The 24,669-nt window shown below is 37.8% G+C and overlaps 1 protein-coding gene and 1 pseudogene across 1 annotated transcript in view; both read right to left on the reverse strand.

Annotated features, from left to right (window-relative positions):
* Positions 1-24,669, reverse strand: part of SLC17A3 (solute carrier family 17 member 3) — a 64,968-nt gene that overhangs the window by 23,135 nt on the left and 17,164 nt on the right. The window contains exon 2 of the mRNA XM_054557307.2: positions 22,687-22,927. The gene's annotated coding sequence lies outside the window, so the exon portion shown is untranslated. The remainder of the gene's footprint in view (positions 1-22,686; positions 22,928-24,669) is intronic.
* LOC100452567 (histone H2A type 1-like) lies at positions 13,414-13,845 on the reverse strand (annotated as a pseudogene).

The raw sequence follows: 24,669 nt of genomic DNA on the forward strand, positions 1-24,669 counted from the left end.
AGAGTGCTCTCAGGGTGCCAGTTTATGAGCAATGGCTTTGGAGTTAAGCATTCCCAAGTTCAAACTCAGGTTCATGATTTACTGTGCCAAGTGCTACTAGGAGCGCATTTGTGTGTTTCAGTTTCCTCATCTGTTGTTAATAACAATAACATTTTCATCAAAAAGTTGCTGTCAGCTTAAACAGATTGCACATGCCTAGAACACTGCCAGACACCCAGTAAGTAAAAGCTGTATAATATGGTTTATTGTCATCATCACTGGAGCTACCACAGCAGTGGGTCACCTCAGAGCTATGCTCCTCTGGAATCCTCTACCTGCACCTGAGAATTGGCTTCTACTACCCCTGACAACTCCCATACTGCTTCCTCATTTGACTCACTGTGAGTATCGCTGATATGTGTGTCACTCATAATTGGGGACCAAATTTGCATAATGAGAAGATAACATTCAAATCTCATATTATTATTGTCCATAGGTTGATTATGTGTCTGCAGAGTTCTAGAAATAACATGGAGGTTGTGACCTCCATGTTAAGAGAACTAAAAAGATATAAGAGAACTAAAAAGAACCATTACTACATTACAATACTAGGGTCTTCAATGCCCAAGGAGATTTTTATGTGTTACAGTGTGTAGAATTGTAATATTTGTGCTATGTTTAGTGCTCATATTATTAAATTTATGATTCTCTTAAAGAAAAAGTCTCAAAATATGTAACTGCTTCTACCAGTAATAAACCAAGCTTGTCAGCTTAATGAATTAAATCCTCTTAAACATCTAAGCACTAGTACTTAACCAGAACTGGCCTAATATCACTGTTGCAAACTAAAAAATAACTTCCTAGAATCTCTTTATAATAAAAGTTTTATTATTCAGAGGTATGTTTTTACCAAGAGAGGAGTGACCTAAGGACATACCCAAGGCTAGGTAATTTATAAAGAAAAAGAGGTTTAATGGACTCACAGTTTCACATGGCTGGGGAGGTCTCACACTCATGGCAAAAGGCAAAGACGGAGCAAAGATACATCTTACATGGCAGCAAGCAAGAGAGCTTGTGCAGGGGAACTCCCATTTACAAAACCATCAGATCTCATGAGACTTCTTCACTACCATGAGAACAGTATGGGGGAAACTGCTCCCATGATTCAATTATCTCTACCTGGCCCCACCTTTGACACTTGGGTATTATGGGGATCACAATTCAAGATGAGATCTGGGTGGGGACACAGCCAAACCATATCAGGAATTATAAAGTATGTACTCACTTTTCTCCTGGTTTATTTCACTCAGTATAATTATTTTAAAATCCATCCATGTTGTTGTACATATTAATAGTTCACTTCTTCTAATTACTGAGTAATATTCCACTCCATGGCTATATCACTATTTGTTTATCCATTTATTTACCTTTTGACGAAAAACTGCATTGTTTGCAGTTTTTTGACATTACAAATAAAGCTGCTGTGAACATTAATGTACAGGTCTTTGTACAGACATGTGCTTTCATTTCTTTTAGATAAACACTTAGAAGTGGAATACCTGGATCGTATGATAAGTGTAGTATTAATGTCTCTTCAGATCTTGGCATTGGGCCTTCTAATTCCATGGTGTGGCCAGGATATTTTAAAAATAGGTCTTCTGTTTCAAGGGAAATTGCCCTGGTTCTATATTCAAAGATTGCCTGAGAGATATTTTACCAAATGACAAAGCTGGGTCAACCTGCATTGTTTTGTACTACATGGCAATGCTAAACAAGAATATGGTGTTTCCATTAACAATTTTTCTCCCTTGAATGATATTTATTCTCACTCCCCTGCTCCTTTATGATGTCAATTTAATGTGACTCTATTGCTGTGAGACTTTACACTCCCCTACTAGGGGCTCTGCTTGGATTGGAACATTCTAAAATGTCAGGTTTCCATTCTGAAGCCACTACAAGATTATCCTGAATTAAGCAGCAATGGGAGTTGCCCAGATCTATGGCCTCTTCACAGCACATCAGCCTCTGCATGCTTGAGTTTGGTTATATGACAGAAAGACTGGGTGCTGCATCATCAACCACTGGCAAGGAAGAAGTGCTTAGTGAGAACCTGATAGTTGGCGGAGGCCCCTACAACATGGACTCATGACTGCCTGAAATGAACTGTATTTCTGTCATAAACAGGATCTGTTTAGTTAAAGTTATACCCTCTTATTTTAGTAACAGGTAGTTGTGTTTGTGAAGCTGCTTTCAACTGACACATAGCATGAAAAACCGATACCATATATGTAATCCAGAAGGGAAAATGAAGGTAAAACTTGAAGATCAAAATGTCATCTCTTAAAAATTGGGTCTGAGTTCAGAAATGATGTCCACATGTTTGAATACACCCCATGTTAGCAGCCAAGAATGGTGGCTTAATACTCTGGGTTCTCCACTTTTACACTGTTGGTGGGACTGTAAACTAGTTCAACCATTGTGGAAGTCAGTGTGGTGATTCCTCAGGGATCTAGAACTAGAAATACCATTTGACCCAGCCATCCCATACTGGGGATATACCCAAAGGATTATAAAACATGCTGCTATAAAGACACATGCACACGTATGTTTATTGCGGCACTATTCACAATAGCAAAGACTTGGAACCAACCCAAATGTCCAACAATGATAGACTGGATTAAGAAAATGTGGCACATATACACCATGGAATACTATGCAGCCATAAAAAATGATGAGTTCATGTCCTTTGTAGGGACATGGATGAAGCTGGAAACCATCGTTCTCAGCAAACTATCGCAAGGACAAAAAACCAAACACCGCATGTTCTCACTCATAGGTGGGAATTGAACAATGAGAATACATGGGCACAGGAAGGGGAACATCACACACCGGGGCCTGTTGTGGGGTGAGGGGAGGGATAGCATTAGGAGATATACCTAATGTTAAATGATGAGTTAATGGGTGCAGCACACCAACATGGCACATGTATACATATGTAACAAACCTGCACATTGTGCACATGTACCCTAAACTTAAAGTATAATAAAAAAAAAATTTAAAAATTTAAAAATTAAAAAAAAGACCCTGGGTTCTCTGAATTATTGATGTTGGAACAAGTTCTTAGTTTCCCCTTCCTTAGATAACTTAGATGAGGGCTACGTGGCATCTGACTGTTGTCTCAATCCAAGAAATTCAATAACTTCTTGATGGGAAGGATGGCTGGCTTTTTGTTTCCTAAGGTTAAATGAAGATCCTAAAAAGAGAAATGAGACAACCAAACAGACATCTCCAAGTATATTAAGTTATATCAGAGGGAAAAATTATGTAAATAGATAAAGGCATGGAAGAACCTGAATTAAGGCAGGGAATTAAAACTATTCTCAGAAAGAATAGTGCACAGTAGGGCAATGATGTAGTAGAACCAACTCACTTGGTGCCAGAAGAGCTCATTATTAATGTTTTTAGAAATTTTTCAAGCTAGTTGTTGAACATAGCCATTAACCATTAAATGATATGAATTTAGAGTTCAATTAATTATATTTTAAAAGGTAATTTTTAAAAGGTAATATTTTAACTTTATGACTTCATAATTATTTCATGGCATTTTACAGTAAGCTCCACTCTTGAGGCTTTTTACATCTCTTGTATCTATATGGTGGGAATACTGTATAAAGATGTGCTATTGCACATCTTTCCCCAACTCTGAATTCAGTAACGTCATGATAGTAGCTTGGAATTGGCCATAATATGAGCTTTAACACCAAAAAAAAAAAAAGAAGGCAAAGGCTACAAATTTGGGCTTAATTTATTGTTTTATGGACTTCCTGGACTTAAGAAATTTATCAAACAATGTTCATCTAAGTGTGTGTGTGTGTGGGTGTGTTGTATACACACTACGTATCTATATCCACAAAGACACACACTTACATAAACATAGAAATAGATATGTAGTATGTATACTACATTCATTACTATATATATATATATTTATGTATATATATATTTATATATATAATGAATGCTTTTCAGGCATGAAAACCCTGAAACATGAGTCAGACTTCACTTCCCGCTGATTTCCTTTGCAATGATGTAACCTCTTCTGCAAAGCATAGGTACTCTTGCTAAGATGACATCCTTCATACCCAGCCCTGCATCTGCATTGCCACTGCCTCTATTCATCAGTATGATCTCCAGTCTCCACAGACAGGTCAAGGTTCCCTGATTCCATACTGATCTTCCCATTTGTCTCCTGACTTTTGAAAATATTAATACTTTTTAAAGCTATCTAAGGCTTCACATGACAGTCTACCACCTGCACACAGCTTGTACCAACACCCTATCTTTAAGTGAACCAGGATGTTACATCTTCTCCTGCCAGCAGGTCTGGTCTACCCACCTCACCATGACAGACACCTACTGCCATGGTAACCTCAAAACATTTCACTGACTTAAAAAGCTGGATTCAAGGCCTGCTGACCCTTCCCACACCCTGGGGCTATTACTAGAGGAAAGAGAAGTAATCTAGAGGGAAATTCCAAGGCACCCATGGGTGAGCCAAGAACAGGCTCAAGTAGCACAACATAGAAAATGCACTCTCATTATCTTCTCTTAAATGTGCCCTTCCAATCAGTCTTATAGCCTGTCTACACCTTGGCTTTACTCAAGTAAATCCCTTTTGTTTTAACAGCTCTCTTTATTTTCCACTAAAAAACTATGCTGGTTATCTGGGTCAGAAGCCATATATTGCACTCTGAGAAGTTTCTGGTCTAAAGCAGTGTTCATAGAGGACCACATTGAAGATCAGCTTTCAGTAGAGATGGTTAGTTTAAAGGCAGGGAGTGTTCTAATAGCATCCTCCCACACCTGTGAAGTTGCAGCTGCCACAAAAAGTTGCACCTTCTCCATTCTGGCCTTGAGGACTCCCTGATTCCCTCCTTCCCACTGCCCTCAGCCCACCTACCATTTTCTGCTAACTCTGGTGACTGTCCCATCGCCTCATCTCTCCATTTCCTCTTCTATCCCTAGCCATTTTAGTTTGGTTAAATTTCACACCAACTCGCTGGATCTTGATGCAGCATTTCTCCAGATGCTTTCTTGGACCAGAGCCACCCTAGCCGTTGGTATAATAGAAATAATTATTATTGCCATTCTTATAAACTACTGCACCAGCCAGTCTACATCAACCCCAGATGGAGATATTACTGACCCTCTTCCTCCAGGTCACCCAGTTGGTAAATGAAAGAGATGATATTTGTTCACAAGCCAGTTTGACCTGCAAAATTTTGCTTTTAAACACCTCACAAGAGTGCCTATTTCTTGGAATTATCTTCCATAGCTGCTACTGTCTCCACTAGCTAGTTTCAAAGCATATGGATGATCAGATACAAAGCTTCAGCTTCCTGCCACTTCTCCCTCACTTTTGTCAGTCTTGTTAATACAGATTTTTACATTTTTCATTTTTATTTTTATCATATGAGGAAACTTGGGGTTGGGGAGTATATAAAAATTGTCCGTTGCTATACAGAAAAGAGTTTTGGAGGTCTTCATCTCAATACCAAGAGAAGTGACTTACCGACTTAATGTCTGTGGAAGGGCTTCAAGTTGAACCCAGCGTTTCCTCCAAGCTTGCTCCCTTGGACTTTTTGGAGCAGAGAGATGAGGATTCTTTGCCACCCTAGGGCTTAAGTTGCTAATCATTAATAAAAGTCATCAAACTACAAAGTTGACTCAGAAGGGCTTCTTGCCAAATAGGCTTTGAAGAAGCATTCAGAAATCCAGCCCAACCCCCTCTGCAGTTCTTCCTGCTTTTTGGCTGATGTAAGCTTCTCCACCTTCTCCTTGTGAGTGTCTCCTTGGGACCTCATAGGTGTCCTCTGGTTCAGACATTTGCATATAGCTATTTTGCTTTGCTTTGTGGTGTCTTCAATGTCTTTAGTCTTTTTTGAAAAGGTTAAAAAGAGATAAATTACAATTAAAGAGTTCAGTATTTTTGTATTTTTTCCTCTGCTATTTTTTATTTTCCCCCTTATTTGAAATTTTGTTAATTTTTTTCTTCTTTGAAATATGTGAATTGTAATATTATAGATAAACTTGAACTTCATTCACTCTGTTGCTTTCTCTTTCCCTGGGTCCTTGTCCTTTTCTCAGCAAACCAAACCAAACCAAACCAAACAAGCCTGACATAAATATAATATGATTTCTCCATTTTTTTCTATTCTTACTATTTATATGAGTATTCACAAACTATATGTAACAATGCTTTGTATTATTTCTAAATTTGCACACATGCTATCATGTAGCATTTATGGGCCATTCTATAACCACTTTGGAAAATAAGTGACATAAATTTGGCATACCTACATGTGCACAGTGAAGGCCAAACTCTTTCAATTTCTTGTGGTTAACTCTTGTGCTAACACCCAGGAAGTCAAAAGCACTGTCACTGCTTTACAAGAATGTGTATAGTTCTGCTTGTCCTTGTCTCATAGATGAGGCAAAGCCTTCAGACTCCTAGCTTTCTGTAGTTTATTTCCAGCTCTCTGAATGCCTTGGGTTCATAATCCAGACTCCTTTCTTTATATGAGCATTAGAGTCAGCCATGGAAATTTACACCTTGTTCTGTGCTTTAATGGCTTTCCTGGCCTTAGCTCATACTCATCACTTTGACTTTAAATCCCTTCTTACTTTATGGCCCTGAGGAGATCTCCTTTAGATTCTGAGTTTGACTCTTTATGCCTATTTGAACTGTATTGTGAGAGGAGAGTGAGTAAACTACCTCTCAATACCCTGGCTGAGAAGTGGGAGCCCGGCAGGATACTTCACAGATCAAGAATTCAGAAGGAGGAACCCGGGTCCTGGGGAGTCAGAGCTACCATTTACTGCACATTTATTACATGTCATCCTCACAATGCTTTCAGGTAAGTTTTATTATATTCTTTATAACATAAAAGAAAAAAAACAGATTTCTTCCATCTGCACTTTAAGAATTTAAGTATGGAAAATTTAAGCCCGTTATCATGTGGGGGTAGTGTCAATTTCACCTTTCTACGTAAAAGATTTTTCCCTGAGTCATTTCTGAAGGACTCTGGACCCTGGGATAAATAATGATCAACTTTGGGATTCACATATCACAGGAAATGTTTCTGACCCTGAATTATCCAAGTCAGAAAATGTTACTTGGTTTTGCAATTTAATGTTTAACTTTATTTAAAGTCTCCTGAGTTGTTTACATGCTACTTGGTTTGACTTGGTAGAAATAGACCCAAGTTGTCTCTGTGTAGAAAGAATAACAATCCAGATTTTCTTCACCTCTATGATTAAACACTTGAATATGAATTGAGATATTTCCTTGACTTAGGTTGTAATATCCATCTTTTTTAAAAAAAGAATTTTACATTTTCCTTTTGAATAAGATTTATTTTTAAACTGCTTTGTTTTAGCCATGGGGATCATCAGAAAAGATAGAGTACACATTTCTCCTTTAACAGTTATCTTTAGCCAGGCGCGGTGCTTCACGCCTGTAATCCCAGTGCTTTGGGTGGCCAAGGCCAGAGGATTACTTGAGGCCAGGAGTTTGAGACAAACCTGGGCAACAAAGTGAGACCTCCTCTCTACAATTTTTTTTTAGAAAATTGGCTGGAGATGGTGGCACGCATTTGTATTCCTAACTACTCAGGAGGCTGATGAGGAGGATTCCTTGAGCATAGGAGTTCAAGGTTACAGTGAGCTATGACCATGCCACTGCACTGCAGCCTAGATGACACAGCAAGACTCTCTCTAAAACAAAACAACAACCAAAAAAAAAGCTATCCTCAGACTTGTTTCATAAGACTGTGAACATTGTTGTTAATAATCAGTCACATGACAGCTCAGCAGGATGTAGGCTCTGATTCTGGGTTACATTTCAGAGGACTCCAGTGCACAATCCTGTTGTGATCATAAGAAACCTGTCTCTAGTTTTCCTAGAGGAAGCCCAGGATGGGTCCAGGGAGAGGAAGCACCTTTCAGAGTCAGACCCTCCCTCAAAGCTCACAATGTCCAGCAGGGATTCTGATGAATCAGGGGTAGCTGTCAAGCAAACACACTGAATGAGCCTAAGTCTTAAAACAAAAGACTTGACTAAATGGCAGTGGTCATTCACTGGAGCTTGGCTGGTTTTTCACACACACTCTGGTCTAAACAATGAACCCATATGTTATGTTATATCTGCTCAGAACCTTACATCTTCTTGGTTCTGGCAAATCCTTTTTTCTCCAAGTTCAAGTCAGACTCCTGTTTTGCCTTACCATCTCTATGACAAATGGGGTCAATCTGGTCACTCTAGTTATCAGGCTGACATCATCTGGTCATGGGCTTGGCAGTCCATCTAGAACGCTAGTGGAACACTCCATCTCTATTATTTTGTCTTCTATCAGCTGAGCAAAATGGTGCATTTTTTGTTATCTACACAATGCATTAACTTATGTCCTAGATTGCCACACTGAAAACACGTCTTACTTTTTTCCTTAGACATGTCTGCCTTCTAGTCTACTTTCCAGTTTCGATGCCATTTCTTTCAGCAACTATTTTACCAGGAATGCCCAGCTAAAACTGCAAAATCATATATTGAGGACAATGGCTATGGAAAAGAAGAAAGAACAATTGTGACAAGTATAATCTTTAGAAGAATACACAAAAGAAAATCAGGAGTGCTTATGGGCTGAGGTGTTATATGCTTTCAGATAGAATAGTAAACAAAATTGATATCTGTAGTGCATAAAGGATGTCATAATTATCAAGTGAGAAAGTGTTGCATTCTTTAACCAGCACAAGTTACACAATTATACCATGCTGAATTCATATCAAGATAACTTCACTTACTACCTGGGACTTAGAGTAAATGTATTTTACTTGGTTGAGTCTCACTTGGAGATCATTGAAAAAAAGTAGGAATAAATCATGAAACAAAATGAAACCATCCACCATACTTTGCATATAACAGAAAATCAATAAATGAAGGTCATCTGTCATAATTATCATTATCATTATTATTTCTATGACCACCTCTGAAATGTCATGATTAATATTCATGATTGAAATAAAGAAATTAAAAATCAAATTCATTCAAAATAATCAAATATAATTTAATTAAAAAGTTGGAAGCAGTCAGCCATGAGTCAAAAAATATTGTTACTATATGCATTCCAAAAAGAAATGTAAAGAGATAGCATTCCCTACAAACAATGAATAAAATAAAATTCCCTGTATTTAATAAACAGCATCTGTAAAACCTACAACAAATATTCCAAAGGTGAATCTTCCTGTTACAATCAGATACATAAAAGAGGTGTTTGCTACATCTATTCACTGAAAGGCCTAACTAGCACAATAACACAAGAAATGTGAAGCAATTAGAAAAGAAATAAAACTATAATTATTAACAGATAATATGATTGTCTACATAAGAAAACAAAAAAAAATCTGTACATAAATTACTGTAATTAATGTGAGTTTAGCAAATTTGACAGATGGAAAAGTGATATTCAAAGACTGACTGCATTTTAATTACCAGCCCAAAACAAAAAAAAAGATATTATAAAAAGAGATACAATTCACAATGGCAATAAAAGAATGTAACAGCAACAAAAGGATATAAAACCTAGGAATAAATCTAACAAAAAATGTAGAAGATTGTTATGTAGAAAATTGTAAAGTTTTATTGTAAGGTATTAAAGTTGAACTAAATAAAGAGACATAACATTTTTATGAACAGGAACATTCAAAAATGTAAAAATCTCATCTCTCCAGACTAATCCATATGCCATTCCAACCAATATTCCAAAATAATTTTCCATATAATTTAATTTACTAAATATATCCTCAAGTAAAGATGGTGGTTATCTCTTTCTTTGCAATCATTCTTCTACTCTGCCCCTCACCTCCTTTTCAGAGACTCCTTGTAATAAGGCCTATTTAACACTAAATATGTGCTGAGCACTATTCTAAGCACTTTACATACAATAACACTTTTACTTCTCATAGCAAACTTCTATGGTTGATACTATTATTATGCCAGTTTACAGAGAGGTTAAGTAACTTGCTAGTAAGCTATGGAGTCAGGAATCCAACCGCCCGGAAAGTCTGGCTGTTGTGTCCATTCTCTTACCCTCCAGACTATTTCATCTGCTGGGCAAACATTGAAACCAACTTTCAACATCAGTTTCCTATAAAATTTCCCTCTCATTATTCTTCCTTTTGTATGTTGACATTACTGTGAATTTGAGCTGTATCAATTTTCTTCCAAATTCCTGAGATCACCTGCCTACCTTCCTTCCCTTCCTTCCTTCCTTCCTTTTTTCCTTCTTCCTTCCTCCCTCCTTCCCTCCTTCTCTCCTTTCCTTCCTTCTTCCCTGCTTCATTTTTTTCTTATTCTTTCCTTCCTTCTTCCCTTCCTTTCTTATTTCTCTCCTTCTTCCCTAATTCTAAGGATATTTGTCATTTCTAAGAAAACCTTTTTCACACATCTAATTTTGTTTTAAGTATGTCAGCATATATTTCTGATATTATTCATTTATATATGTTAAATATTTATACCAACATTCTTCTAGTTTGGAGTGGGGTTCTAGTTTTTCTGTTAATTTTGGTGCTCTGTCTTGAGGATGTTGAGTTGTACTTGTCTATTGGTTTTTGTTACAAGTGATGGTGTTGAATTGCCAAATAGAAGAATACATTTCCAAAACTTAAATGTTATTTACTACTGAAGTACAGGTTAATGAACTTTCTGATTCTGAGAACTTGTCTTAGCAGATGAGGGTGAATGTTGGTTGTGCTGCCGGGATGGGTGTGTGAGGTGCTGGCATTTTGAATCTGGGGGCTCCATGTTCTTATCTGAAACATTTTTGTTTCTTAGCCCCTAGTGACCACATCAATCACTTAAAGTGTAGCTAGATTGCAAATTGTAACTTGGAGAAAAATGAAAAAGGTAATTTCTTTCTTATTCTCCTCTTTTTTATTTTATTTTTTCCCTCTGCCTCCTTTATGAAGGGGAGTTATCTGCAGCTTGACTTGGCTTTTCTCAGCTTCCAACACTTACACCAAAAGCTCTTAATTTGGCTCAGTTCCTTTTGATTCCTCCCTCTCCCACTCAGACTCTTATTTTTCTCTTGGTCTAAATCAGGATGAGGAGCAAGATCATGTCAATGTTGTTACAAGAGAGGATTAAGGGCCAAACCTATTTATTGGCCTTTGTATTGCAAGGTTTAGTTTTTATTGTACTCAGTTGTGGCTTCTATTTGTCAGACACCTGTGCTTACAAGTGATAGAAGTCCAACTGAAATGGCTTTGGAAGAGAAAGAAAGAGAAAAAGAAAATATGGAGACTGAGGTAGGTCACAGAATATAAGAATGAGCAGCTGTAACAAGCACAGTTCCAGGGACCAGAGACTGGAATTAAATCTCTGCCCCAAAATAAATGAAGACCTTTCAAACTCTTATTTCAGCTGTTCTTTTGCACTTTCTCCCTTCTCTTAAATCTTCTCCAAGAGGCAACAGACAAGTCTGTTGGCAGTTTTGGAGTCTCATTCATCACATCCATAAAAGAGAAGAAAAAGCAGCTGTGTTCAAAACCTAGGAAAGGCTCTTATTGGCCCAGCCCAGAGTACTTTATTACCATTTGAGCCAATTGCTGCAGCCTTGTGGGTGCAGTACCAAGTTGTCTGATTGGTCACTCCCATCATCCCAGTGTTTTTCAACCTACAACCTGACCCAATGTTTTTCAGGTCATTACTCTTATCAATTTAGTACCTCTTATCAATTTAGCCAGTATGATTTTTTAAACAAAATAGATGAGGCCAGAATAGAATGGAACAGATCAGAGTGCATCCCACTTAGTAAGAGTCAGGATTATTTTGTGAAACTTTTGATTCTGCAACACATATGTTTACATAATAAGCCTGTATACTAGTATTGCAGCACACTTCAAAAATGTATATTTTTTACTCTAGACCAGTCGTACTCCAAAAGGATGAAAATTCTTCTCTTTACTACACGTTTTATGTATTTTATTTCTATTGATAATGCCTCTGCTTCCCAGATGTAATGCTTTTGGTTGGACTTTCAAAAAGGACGGCCTAGAAGATAATTGTTCAACCATGTAATTGCTTCACTTTTCATTACCCTGTGGGTTTATTGGGCAGATACATCTATTTCTCCTCTGGACTCCAAAGTCAAAGGTTGTGTTTTGTACGCATGCTTCTTTCTTTACTCTAGGTCGAACTCTATTCCACAGTCCAGTCTGGGAACTGACGTAAGCTTCTAGTTGTTAGACAATGGTAGCCATCAGAGAAACTTAAGGTGATCTAAAGTTAGGTTTAATAAAAGTAAATTTTAGACTAACATCTGCCGTATGTACAGATATTTATGAAACCATCTAACCATCAGATTGCGCCAAATGTTCATTCCTAGCAGATGCAACACCATTCCAGAGACAGGATTTTGTTACCCTTAGAGTTAGTATCAGGCAAAAGGAAATCAATCTAAACCAATGCTTTGGACACACGCTTATCTAGAAATGAAGCCTAGGGTATCTTCCATAAAACTACAGGTTACAGACCTTACTGAACTCTCCAGATCTGGACTCTGCAGAGTCCAGCTTTGGCAGAAATGTGGCTGATAGAGGCCATTACAGGAGTGTCCTTTGGCCTGTAACCCTCTTTTACATCAGCCTGGCTGACCACCCTGGAATGAGACCTCTTGGGAAAGCTGACAGCCCACAGAGTGAAACCTTCAACCAATTGGCACATACATACCTCCCTATAGTAAAATATCTAAAGGCTAAATACAGTCTTAACATGCCAAATAAAAAGCACTAAAGCACGTCCCTTAGGCTTGAAGAAATTAATCATCAGTTGACAAATTCATTATAACTTGATGGCAAATAAAACAGCCCACATGAACAAAACTGTTTTATAAGTGCTTTTCTGGATACCACATAAAAATGTCTTTCACGAAATTATTAGGTTGGTGCAAAAGTAATCGCGATTTTTGCCATTAAAAGTAATGGCTTCCCACAACCAGATGTCCCCTGCAAAGTAGCGCCCTCTGATACCAAACCAAAAGCAGAGGTCATAAGGACTATATCCCTTACACACACACACACACACGTTAAAAGTAATGGCAAAAATCGCAATTACTTTTGCACCAACCTAATACAGCTTGCATTGAAATCCAGTGCTAAACTCAGCTTTCAGGAAACCAATGTGACATAATATTGGTAAAGAAAACAAAGTGGAGAGTATCAAGGTAATGAATGAAAGGAATGAAGAGACTTTATTGAAATACTCTTGGGCATTATCTGCCTCTGCTTTTACTTGAACTCGTGGCTGGCTTTTGGTTTTACTTTTCCTTTCCCCTCGAAAAGTAGGTCATCTGCTCTGCTGGGCTTTATTATCTGGGGACGTTACTTGCCCTTGGCCTTGTGGTGGCTCTTGGTCTTCTGGGGCAGAAGCACGCCCTGAATGTTGGGCAGGACACCGCCCTGCGCGAAGGTGACTTTGCCCAGCAGCTTGTTAAGCTCCTGGCCAGCTACAGGTGGCGAATGGCCAGCTACAGGTGGCGCAGGATGATGCGGGTCTTCTTGTTGTCGCGGGCCGGGTTGCCAGCCAGCTCCAGGATCTCGGCGGTCAGGTACTCCAGCACGGCCGCCAGGTACACCTGCGCTCTGGCCCCGACACGCTGGGCATAGATGCCTTTTCGGAGCAGACGACGCTGGAGCCCGGCCAGGGAAGACCAAGTCTGGGACTTCAGCGCGAGCCTCGCCACCCTGCTTCCCACAACCAGATGTCCCCTGCGAAGTAGCGCCCTCTAATGCCAAACCAAAAGCAGAGGTCATAAGGACTATATCCCTTACACACATACACACACACACACACACACACACATACACACACACATCCCTTAACGGCTAACTTCTCTGGAAGGTGCCTCATCCAAGCAAAGCAGAACTGCAGATACTTTTACATGCCTTTTTCCATTATTTTTTATCCAATCAGACTTTTTCAGACTTCCTTTGAATACAAGTATCTGCAGGATTTTCCTTGTCACCTGTAGACACTTTTTCTCTTTTCAAGGAAGCTAGAAACAGATTTTGATATGCCTAAAGTTTTGAAGTGTTCTACAATCTCTAGAAAGGGCTCCAAGAAAGCCATGTGTAATATGCGTTTTTTGTATAATTTGAGAATATTTATTTCCTCTATAGAGGGCAAGAAAATGAATGGGATGTGGATGTATGAAAGTCATATGTTATGTATTCATGGAAATTAATAAGTATATCATACATAGGTTAAGAAATGGGAGGACAAAGAGATAACTATATTCATGAGGCCTGAAATAAACAAGACACCTGGGCACAAGATACTTACGATATACTAAATATACAGCTAACACTAGATATCCAGGGTACACTGAAGGTTATACAAGCACCCAGTATTTTCAAGGCCTTGATTCAGCCACCTACTGGGGACACCCATTCTGTCACCATGTGTTCTCTGTTCAAGAAACACACTACTATTCAGCCTTTAACAATAAGGAAGTCATGCTATTTGTGAAAACATGGGTGAACCCAAGGAACATTAGGGTAAGCAAAAAAAAAAAAAAACAAACAACAAAAAAAAAACAGGCACAGAAATGCAAACACTACATCATCTCACTTGTATATGGAATCTAAGTATATCAAACTTCTAGAAGCAGAGAGGAGAACAGAGGTTACCAAATGTTACAGGTTGCGGAAATGTCGGCAAAGCATACAAAATTTTAGTTAGACAGGAGGAATAAGTTTGGTTCAGGCGATCTATTGTAAAACACGGTGACTGTAATTAGTACAATGTATTGTATACTTGAAAATTGCTATGAGAGTAGATTTTAAATGTTCTCACCACAAAAAGATACATATGTGAAGTAATGGATAATTATCTTGATTTAGCTGTTCTATAGTGTTTACGTATATCAAAACATCATGTTTTACACCATAAATATATATATATATATACAAGATTTATTTGTCAATTTTAAAAAAGAAATATATAAAACCCATGGCTGTTTAGCATGTCTTTCTCATAGAGCAAGTGTGTGTTATTATTCTCTCCTATGGCACTTCCTGTCTGTGGGCTCCCTTGTTGGAATCTCCATGCTAGTCCTTGTAATCACACCATTAGCTGGGAAAGTTAATGTGGCAGAGAAAGACAGGATGTTGGCACATTCTGTACTCCCAGGTCAACACTATGGTCCTCCCATCTTGCTTGCTCTCTATTCTAAGTATGTAAAATTACGCTATCTTTTTCCCTTGCATCTTGCAGTGGATTTTAAATTTATTTAACCAACTATGCATATCTATCATCTTTATTTGGCCTGTGAGATTTTCTGTTTCATAGATGGCCTGCCTCCTTATAGCAAACTTGGAAGCTCCATTGCATCAGAATATTTTCCAACAAGATGCCAGGGTTAAGATCAAGAAAGACGAGAGAAATAGAAGTTCAGCTGCTGGGAGACTCTAAGTGAACAACTAGTAATCTTGTAGGATGTTGAAACAGATACACTGGCATCTGATCCAAGGCCATGTGAATCATAAATTCCTTTTGCAATGGCATCCTTGAGTGGATCACTGGTAAGGCCTCCCACCTGGCCCATTGTAACAGATGATTGACCATACCTCCAGGCCATTCAAAATGCTTCCTGCTGCCTGGGGAGCTGGCCAAGCACACTATTGGCCAACACCAAGTACACTAGCTGCCAGCGAGTTCCTTTTATCAGACTTGAACATCATATACCAAAGACAGTTTCAGAACTACCGTGGTTTTTAAAATTAGAGTTCTAGTTAATGTGTTTTTGCTAATAATCTATTGGTTGTGTTAGTAATTAATAATTCATGGATTGTGAATCATCCAATCAACTAGTAACATTAACACAGCAGGAGGTGGGGGAGAAATTTTAAATTTCTCTCAGCTTTAACATGTTTTCTTATGTGGTTTGTTTTCTTTAGTGGTTTGTTTTCAAGATTATAGAGTACTGTGTGCATATGCTCTGATGTCCCACTTATGAAGTGACAGCCTCTGTTCCTTTGCTTTTTCATTAAAGTCTTTAAATATCATTTCATGCTCTGTTTGAAGTTTAAGTATCATCTTCATAATGTTCTCAACCTCTTATGGTATCTTGGTTTAATCTGTTTCCTAATTTGCTAGTCCAACTCCTTCTCCATAATTTTTAAAATAATTTTTCCAATTTACTAAGATTTTGAATCAGTCCTGGAGACATTGATCCCTCAATCTAGGTGCAATGTTTTCCAGGATCACTCTTCTTTTCCAGGTCAGATAATTCCTGCTCAAGCTAGGGTTGACTCAAAAAGGCAGCTTCTGACAGCAGTTGATTGTAGGTGGCTGGATTTATGACCCAAACTTGACCAGTGTCATTTCTCATAGACTTAAGTTAAGGAGATTAGTTTCTCTCAAGTAGTTGAAGCCGAAACCTACAAAATTTAGGTGCTGTAGGAAGAATCTTTTCAAAGTACTCTTGGTACGGGCCAGACTCGGGTTCTAGGCTGTCTGGTGTTGCTTTCTGAGTGGTTCATGCCAAATATGAACACTATTAAATCAGAGTGGAATTTGATCAACTCATTTACATGCATCATTTATTTTTTGTCCAATGAGAGATTGGGTTGTCCCTATGCCTTCTTTGAATATGGCAACTATAAATAGTTCCTACTTGGTACTGGCTGCCAGTCTTTTTATCTCTAAGTAGTGGGAGGCTGAATCTACTATGCCTGGGTCTTCCTTTAAGTAGTTTGCTATCACCATAAATGACTTTAAGAACATTTGTTTGCCATCCCCAAAAACAATTCTAACTTTTACCAAAACTCAGAAGATTAGCATGAGAGATGCCCTACAGAGAACTACTCCATCTACTTTAACAAGGTCTTGAAACAAGTGTGCTCCAACATGGGCATTTCATCCAAGGCAACATGTTTTGAGAACTATTTTATCAAGGATATCGTCAAGCACACAGTAGGACAAGACTCCCTCTAGGCTCATTGTAACAGATACTGCACTGTAGCCTCTAGAGAGAGCTAATGATCTGTGCACCTGCTCCTACCCAGGGAATTGACTAAGCATGCTATATCTGAGGACATCAAGGTCATTATCAACTACACCAACTCTATCCAGATAAGCTGCTGTTGAGGATTCAAAGAGCATAAGACAAAGGCTCTGTTCACAGCCATCAACATTTTCTGTTAATAGCTACCTCTTAATGTATTCATATTTCTGATGGATAGCTCTTTCTATTACCTCTTTGTGAATTGTTCAGGATCCTATATAATTGACTTGGTAAAACTTTTCTCCTTTCTACCTTAAATATTAAAAAGTAGGTCTATTTTGTTTCTGATTTTTCCTAATGAGGGATAGCACATGCTTGTATGTTTGTGTTTCAAAAAACCTACTATGTGGCCAAAAATGGTCTCAGTTCACCACATGATTTAGTGAAGGCCCCTGTATTAGTCTGTTCTTATGCTGCTAATAAAGACATACCTGAGACTGGGTAATTTATAAAGGAAGGATGTTTAACGGACTCACAGTGTTTCACAAAGAGAGTTTCAGAACTACCTTGGATTTTAAAATTAGAGTTCTAGTTAGTTCTAGTTAATGTGTTTTAGCTAATAATCTATTGGTTGTGTTAATAATTCATCAATTCAGCATGGCTGGGGAGGCCTCACAGTCATGGCAGGAGGCAAATGAGAAGCAAAGGCACATCTTACATGGCAGCAGGCAAAAGAGAGCTTGTGCAGGGGAATTCCCACTTACAAAAACATCAAATTTCATGTGACTTCTTCACTACCATGAGAACAGTATGGGGGATGGGGGAAACTGCCCCCATGATTCAATTATCTCCACCTGGCCCCACCTTTGACATATGGGGATTATTACAATTCAAGGTGAGATTTGGGTGGGGACAGAGCCAAACGTTATCAGTCCCATTGCTTTTAATGTGAATAGCCTGAATTAATTTATCTAATTATTGAGGTTAGACACATGTTGTATAATTGTTGGATTTATTTTTTTTCTGGTTTCAATTGCCATGATCTTGTGTCTTAGTTTTAACAGATTTTTGGCCACAGTAGGGGAACTGCCCTTTGAAAGTATTGGAATCATCTTTGATTCCAATTGAACTGTACAAACATTTTGTTTTTCAACTTCTGAAGAAAGTTCTATCAGAATTGCATTGAATTTTTAGATTAATATAAATGATAGACATTTGTGTAGACTTGTGATTTGCCATTTAAGAAGCTAGAAGCTTTGAGGTATGCGAACTCTTTATGTACTTCTGTAAAGCTTTATGGTGTTCTTCATGGAGCTTTATACATTTTATGGAGCTTATTTTAAATTATTTTTCTTGCTTATTAACATATCTGTGTATAAATGTAATACGAGACTGTTACATTTTATTTTTAACTGCTTTTCTATTAATGAATGCTATTGATATTTGTGTTATAATATTGTATTTGGCTGCTTTGCTAAATTTTATCATTTCAGTTTTCCAGGTTTTCCTCTAGGATTTTCCAGGTAGACAGTAATCTGTCAAGCAGGTAAGTAGTTGCTAAGCAGCAGCACAGGGGCAGCTGCTAGGCTAGCTTGCCACGTTTTTACATATTTAGCCAGGAAGGAGACAATGAATCCAAATGTTAGACAGTTTGTCTTAGTTTGGGCTGCCATGAAAAATTACTGTAGGCTTAAAAAACAGAAATTTATTTATCACAGTTCCAGAGGCTGAGAAATCCAAGATCAAGTTACCAGGAGATCCAGTGTCTGCTGAGGACCCACTTCCTGACTTGCAAATGGCCCTCTTCTCCCTGTTTCCCCACATGGCAGAGAGCAGAAAAAGAGAGAGAAAGCAGGCTCTCTCTTGTTTTATAAGGATGCTAATTCCATTCATGAGCTCTCCATTATCATGGCCTATTTACCTCCCAAAAACCCAACCTCCTAATTCTATCACCATTGAGGTTGAGGTTTCAATATCTGAATTTGGAGAGAACAAACATTCAGTCCATAGCACAGTTTATTATTTAAACAAGTAGCAAAAACAAAATCAACATGATGTTACATCCCAGTTTGCCTAGTTCCAAAAGAAGACATGAAACTGGAAGGGCCAAATGACAAATGACACAAGAGGTGGACTGTTCTGTCATTGAGGAGCCAACTCCACACTACAGCCATGCAATTTTATAGCCTGCATCTAACCAAAGGGCAGATGTAGAAAGTCCTATGTCTCACTGGAACCAGAGAAGTGATAGATGAGAAACTACCTCACAGCAGCCTCCCGCAAGATAAGTAACTTCCATCTAGTCGGGGAGGCTGATGATAAGTGGTCTTGTGACAATTCCTCACAAAACTGCCTCTTCGCATATAAATATAATATAATTATAATTATAATATGATATATTACAGAGAATTCTGCCACACAGGGGATTCTGGGAGGATCACAGGGCATTCTACCATAATGGATCAGAGTGCAACTGAGCCTTGCCTGTGTGGCCTATGTGCAGATCTGCAAAGTTGCCAGGGTGCCATAGAAGAGCCACTGTCCTCAACAAATCATATGATTATTTTACTCTGTTTCAGTAATTAAACTTCTTCTCTAAATACATTATATAATAGTCTGAAGTAATGATTTAAAATAGTGATAATAGTAGACTTGAATTTCTCAGATATAATACACACTTTTCTTTGACATATATTTCTGCCATGTTACTAGCAGGCTTTAATTAAAAATAAGCATAAAATATTAGCATCTACCCATTTAGCAACTAGTTGATGCACTAGTTAAATTATAAATGAATAGTGAATTACATTTATAATTTTTATCATTAGCAACAATAGAAGCCATAATAATGGAAAAATATCCTGAAAATGCTGTGGCAAAACATTTTTCAATCTAGAATTCTATGCACTGCTAAACTATAATTATAGGATGAGAGTAAAATAAAGACATAGACAAAGACTGAAAAGTTTTACAACTCACAGAAAGACAATTAAGTTAATGTATAGTAAAAGAAAATAATATTTTCACCATTTGGATTTCAGAAATCTAAAAGTTTTATAACACATTGTTAGTAAGAACATAAGGAAATGAGCAATGAAATAAATTATTGATAGATGTGTAATTTGTTGCAGCCCTCTGTGAAGAGCAATTTAGAAGTATCCATTAATATTTAAACACAGATACTTTTTTTTTTATTATTATACTTTAAGTTTTAGGGTACATGTGCACAATGTGCAGGTTAGTTACATATGTATACATGTACCATGTTGGTGTGCTGCACCCGTTAACTCATCATTTAGCATTAGGTATATCTCCTAATGCTATCCCTCCACCCTCCCCCCACCCCACAACAGTCCCCAGAGTGTGATGTTCCCCTTCCTGTGTCCATGTGTTCTCATTGCTCAATTCCCATCTATGAGTGAGAACATGAGGTGTTTGGTTTTTTGTCCTTGCGATAGTTTACTGAGAATGATGATTTCCAATTTCATCCATGTCCCTACAAAGGACATGAACTCATCATTTTTTATGGCTGCATAGTATTCCATGGTGTATATGTGCCATATTTTCTTAATCCAGTCAATCATTGTTGGACATTTGGGTTGTTTCCAAGTCTTTGCTACTGTGAATAGTGCCGCAATAAACATATGTGTGCATGTGTCTTTATAGCAGCATGATTTATAGTCCTTTGGGTATATCTCCAGTAATGGGATGGCTGGGTCAAATGGTATTTCTAGTTCTAGATCCCTGAGGAATTGCCACCTGACTTCCACAATGGTTGAACTAGTTTACAGTCCCACCAACAGTGTAAAAGTGTTCCTATTTCTCCACATCCTCTCCAGCACCTGTTGTTTCCTGACTTTTTAATGATTGCCCTTCTAACTGGTGTGAGATGGTATCTCATTGAGGTTTTGATTTGCATTTCTCTGATGGCCAGTGATGATGAGCATTTTTTCATGAAAACACAGATACTTTTGACCCACAAATTCAACCAAGAGATTTTCACCTGTAGTTACACTTGCACTGGTGTGGGCTGAAGTATATGCAAGAATATTTATTGCTACATTGTTAATAGCAAAGAAAGAAATCAATAATATAAATCAATAATATAAAACATATAGCATTTAATATGGTGAACACCCTGTTAAGAGTGCTTTACATATGTTAACTCATTTATTAACTCTCCGAACAATCCTCTGAGGCCAGAGCAATTATTATCCCACATGACAGATGAGGAAACTGAGGAGCAAAGCTGTTAAATAACGTGCAGGCACTGTTATGTGTCTTTTACCTCTTGTGGAAAAGACAGTCTTATATGTTGACAAACCCATTTTTCTTTTCCTGAGCTACTGGACTGCTCATTCCCATCGTCCTTTGAAGTCACCTTGTGTGCCTCCACTGAACAGTCTGCATTGGATGGTGATGCCAGTAGGAAAGAAATATTTGCTTTCTTAAACCACTGAGATTTTGTGCAGTTTAGTTGTTAACACTGTATAGTCTAGCTTACTCTGACTAATTCAGAAATTGGTACCAGAGGTGGAGTACTGCCTTAACAAAAAACTAAAATAATTCTGCTGTCATTGCTCCATGAAAAAATCATGGAGGCAGTGAAGATAATGCAGTATGAACTGTATTTCAGTGAAGATGGGGCACAAACTGGATGCAGACAAGTAACAGCCAATTAGTTTTCAAGGGTAATGTGACATGTTTCACTTCTTTGTTGGCTGGGCCAAACTCCATTTTAAGATCCTTACTTCTTTATTCACCTGTATTTACTTTAAAAAAAGCTCTAAAAGCAAAAAACTCAGTTTTCAAGCCTCCTTGCAACTAATGTGGTCTTGATGCACATTTCTAGGCAGGAACACATAAGGATTTTCTGATTTGAGAGTTGATGTGAACTCTGGATATGCACCCAATGATTATGAAACAAAAAAATGAGGAGGGAAGCCAAAAGACTTGGCATAGGTATATTAGCCTAGAGGTGACAGATAAAGTGAAAATCTCAGTAGCTTACAAAAATAAAGGTGTATATCTTGTTCACACTACATTCATTGAGATTGGCTGTAGCCCTTCTCCATGTCATGTTCCTGTCAGGATCTAGGTCAATAGGGTAGATTCTGTGTGGAAGATGGGTGGTTGCATTATGGAGAGAAAATAAATAATTTGGTGAGCCATGAACTGGTGGTAAAAGTTTATTGTGGATGTGACTTATGTGACTTCTATTCACATTTTATTGGCCAAAGTAAGTCATATAGATATGCCTGATGCCAATTGCATAGGAAAGTATCACCATCCCAAAAGGAAGGACAGAGATATTTGTAATTAAAAATACAATGCATCACAATCCAAACTTCTGATCACAAATATTCGGTTCATGCTCCTTTCCACACACAAAATATATTCAATGGGTGCCCCTCTCCCACTCCAAGAAAGAAAACCCAAAAGTCCTATCCAGTCACAGCATCAGCACTGAAGTGCAGGATCTCATGATAATCTCTGCTTAAGTCTGGATTTGGGTCCTTTTGTTCTGAAACCAATAAAATGACAAGTCTGCCCCACCTCTACTCTACCGCACAACTGCATGTACAACAGTGGAACATGTTACTACAGTGGAACATAGCTACAAAAACAGGAAACAGACAATACTCACTTGTTGGAGGAAATTACGGAATCATCCAGGGCAGATATTGTGAAGTTTTTCTACACTGGAGGTGTACTGACTAATTCCTTGCTTAGTCCGTAGTTCTACATCCTCAGACTAGCTCGTTGTTTTCCAAGGCCTTTGGCTCCACCTTCTGGGAAATCTTTTCCATTATTCCTTTCAGCCACATTTGAAGAGGACATTGGATATGCCCCTCCTTAGGAACTGAGCACCTTTCACAGTCCATCTTCTGTCAAAAAATTTAAAAATAAATAAAATTTAAAAATTGGTATACCAGGGTAAACCAATATATTTTTTGAGTCCTGAAGTTACGGTCTCCTTTAGCCCAGGCTGATTTGTACAACTCTCAAGGCCCTTTTTATTGCCTTGCTTACAACCAACTTTGCATGCTAACTTTACTTGCCACCCCTCCCTTCCCAATTAATTTGAAGATGTGCTCTTCTCTCTTCAAATCTTTCTCTAGACTTAATTTTGGGCACTTCAAGCCTATCAGATTCCCATGGGAAAGCCATGTTCTTTGTCTCATTTTTCTGAGCCATTTTGTTGAATCAAAAGTATTTACTAGATACTATCTTAATTCAGAGGTTTGAACAACAAACATGAACATTGTTGAACGTGGTTCCCTCATTGTTTTGACTTTAGTTCTTGTCATGAGAATGACTTTTAACAAGTTTTTTGTTTCTTAAGTCATTTCTCAATTAAGATGAAGTTTTTTTCTTCCAAACCTAAAAGTCTAGATATTCTGAAACTGGCCAATTATTTTTGGGCCTCCTATATTTTTGGAGAACATTGTCAAATACAACCAATAGTAACAAAGACAAACTACTGACAGCCAATATCTTAACCACTTCACCCAAAGCAAGAAGCTCATTAGATATATTATCAGCTTTCCAAGTTGCTTTAGGCAAAAGTTTAATGTATTTCAAAGGTTATGCTTCTAGCCTCTAAATTTTTTTTTCCTTTGCCTCCTGATAAGTCCTGAAGCCAATACTACACACGTTTGGACTTTTGTTTGTTCATTTGTTTGTTTCTCTTATGGTAGCATTTGACCTCTAGTACTAATTTTTCTTTAATCAGTCAGAACAGGGTAGGTTATGCTGCAGTAGCAAATAATCCCCCAAATCTCAATAGTTTACAAGAACCTCCTTCATTCTACATGTGCAGTGGACAGCTGTTGCTCTGTTCCACATCATCTTCACAATAGCGCTGGGTTGATAGGACAGCTTCCATCTAGAACATAATAAGTCTCATGACAGAAAAGAGAGAGCATTGAAAAAGTTTTTGACTGGAAATGACACATCATTTTGGCTCAAATTATAGTAGTCAAATTAAACCACGTGAACAATTTTGATATTAATAAAGAAGGGAAATAGAATCCTTCCTCAAGAGAGGGGAAGAAAATATCTGTGTACAAATCACTGGTGGACTCAAAAAGTAGAGCGAGCTTCGATCCTTGATGTCATCATTTTATCACTGCCTTACTTTTGAGCTGTGTAAACCAGTGTTTCCAGTTCATGAGTCCAGCTATTCTAATTTACTACTTAACTCATATGTTAAAGTCTTGCTTTTCTTCAATGATGGTAATTATCTGTTTTTTACATTTCTTATGCATAACTGTTTCGTCTATTCCTATTCACTCTTTTTGCTATTATAGTCATCATTTCTATTATTTCTTCTTTTGTTCACTTATCTGAAAATTTGAGGATGGCTATTTGAATTTCCTTAACTCATGGTAGATTGTTTCCACATATGCTTTGTAATTTCTGATTGTGAGAACATAGTAGATAGAAATTTATTTGAGGGTACTCTAATGGCTAGGAATTTAGTGATTAATGCTTTTGAGGTGATTTCTGTTTGATTCTGCTAAGTGTCACCAAACTAACTATTTTTATGTTCTTTTCATGGCTTTCCAGGTCATGTATATATTGTACATTTGAATCCTAAAACAAGGCAAGCACAAACTGGTATTTA

Source organism: Pongo abelii, chromosome 5 (assembly GCF_028885655.2).
Source record: "Pongo abelii isolate AG06213 chromosome 5, NHGRI_mPonAbe1-v2.0_pri, whole genome shotgun sequence".
Taxonomy (NCBI): Eukaryota; Metazoa; Chordata; class Mammalia; order Primates; family Hominidae; genus Pongo; species Pongo abelii.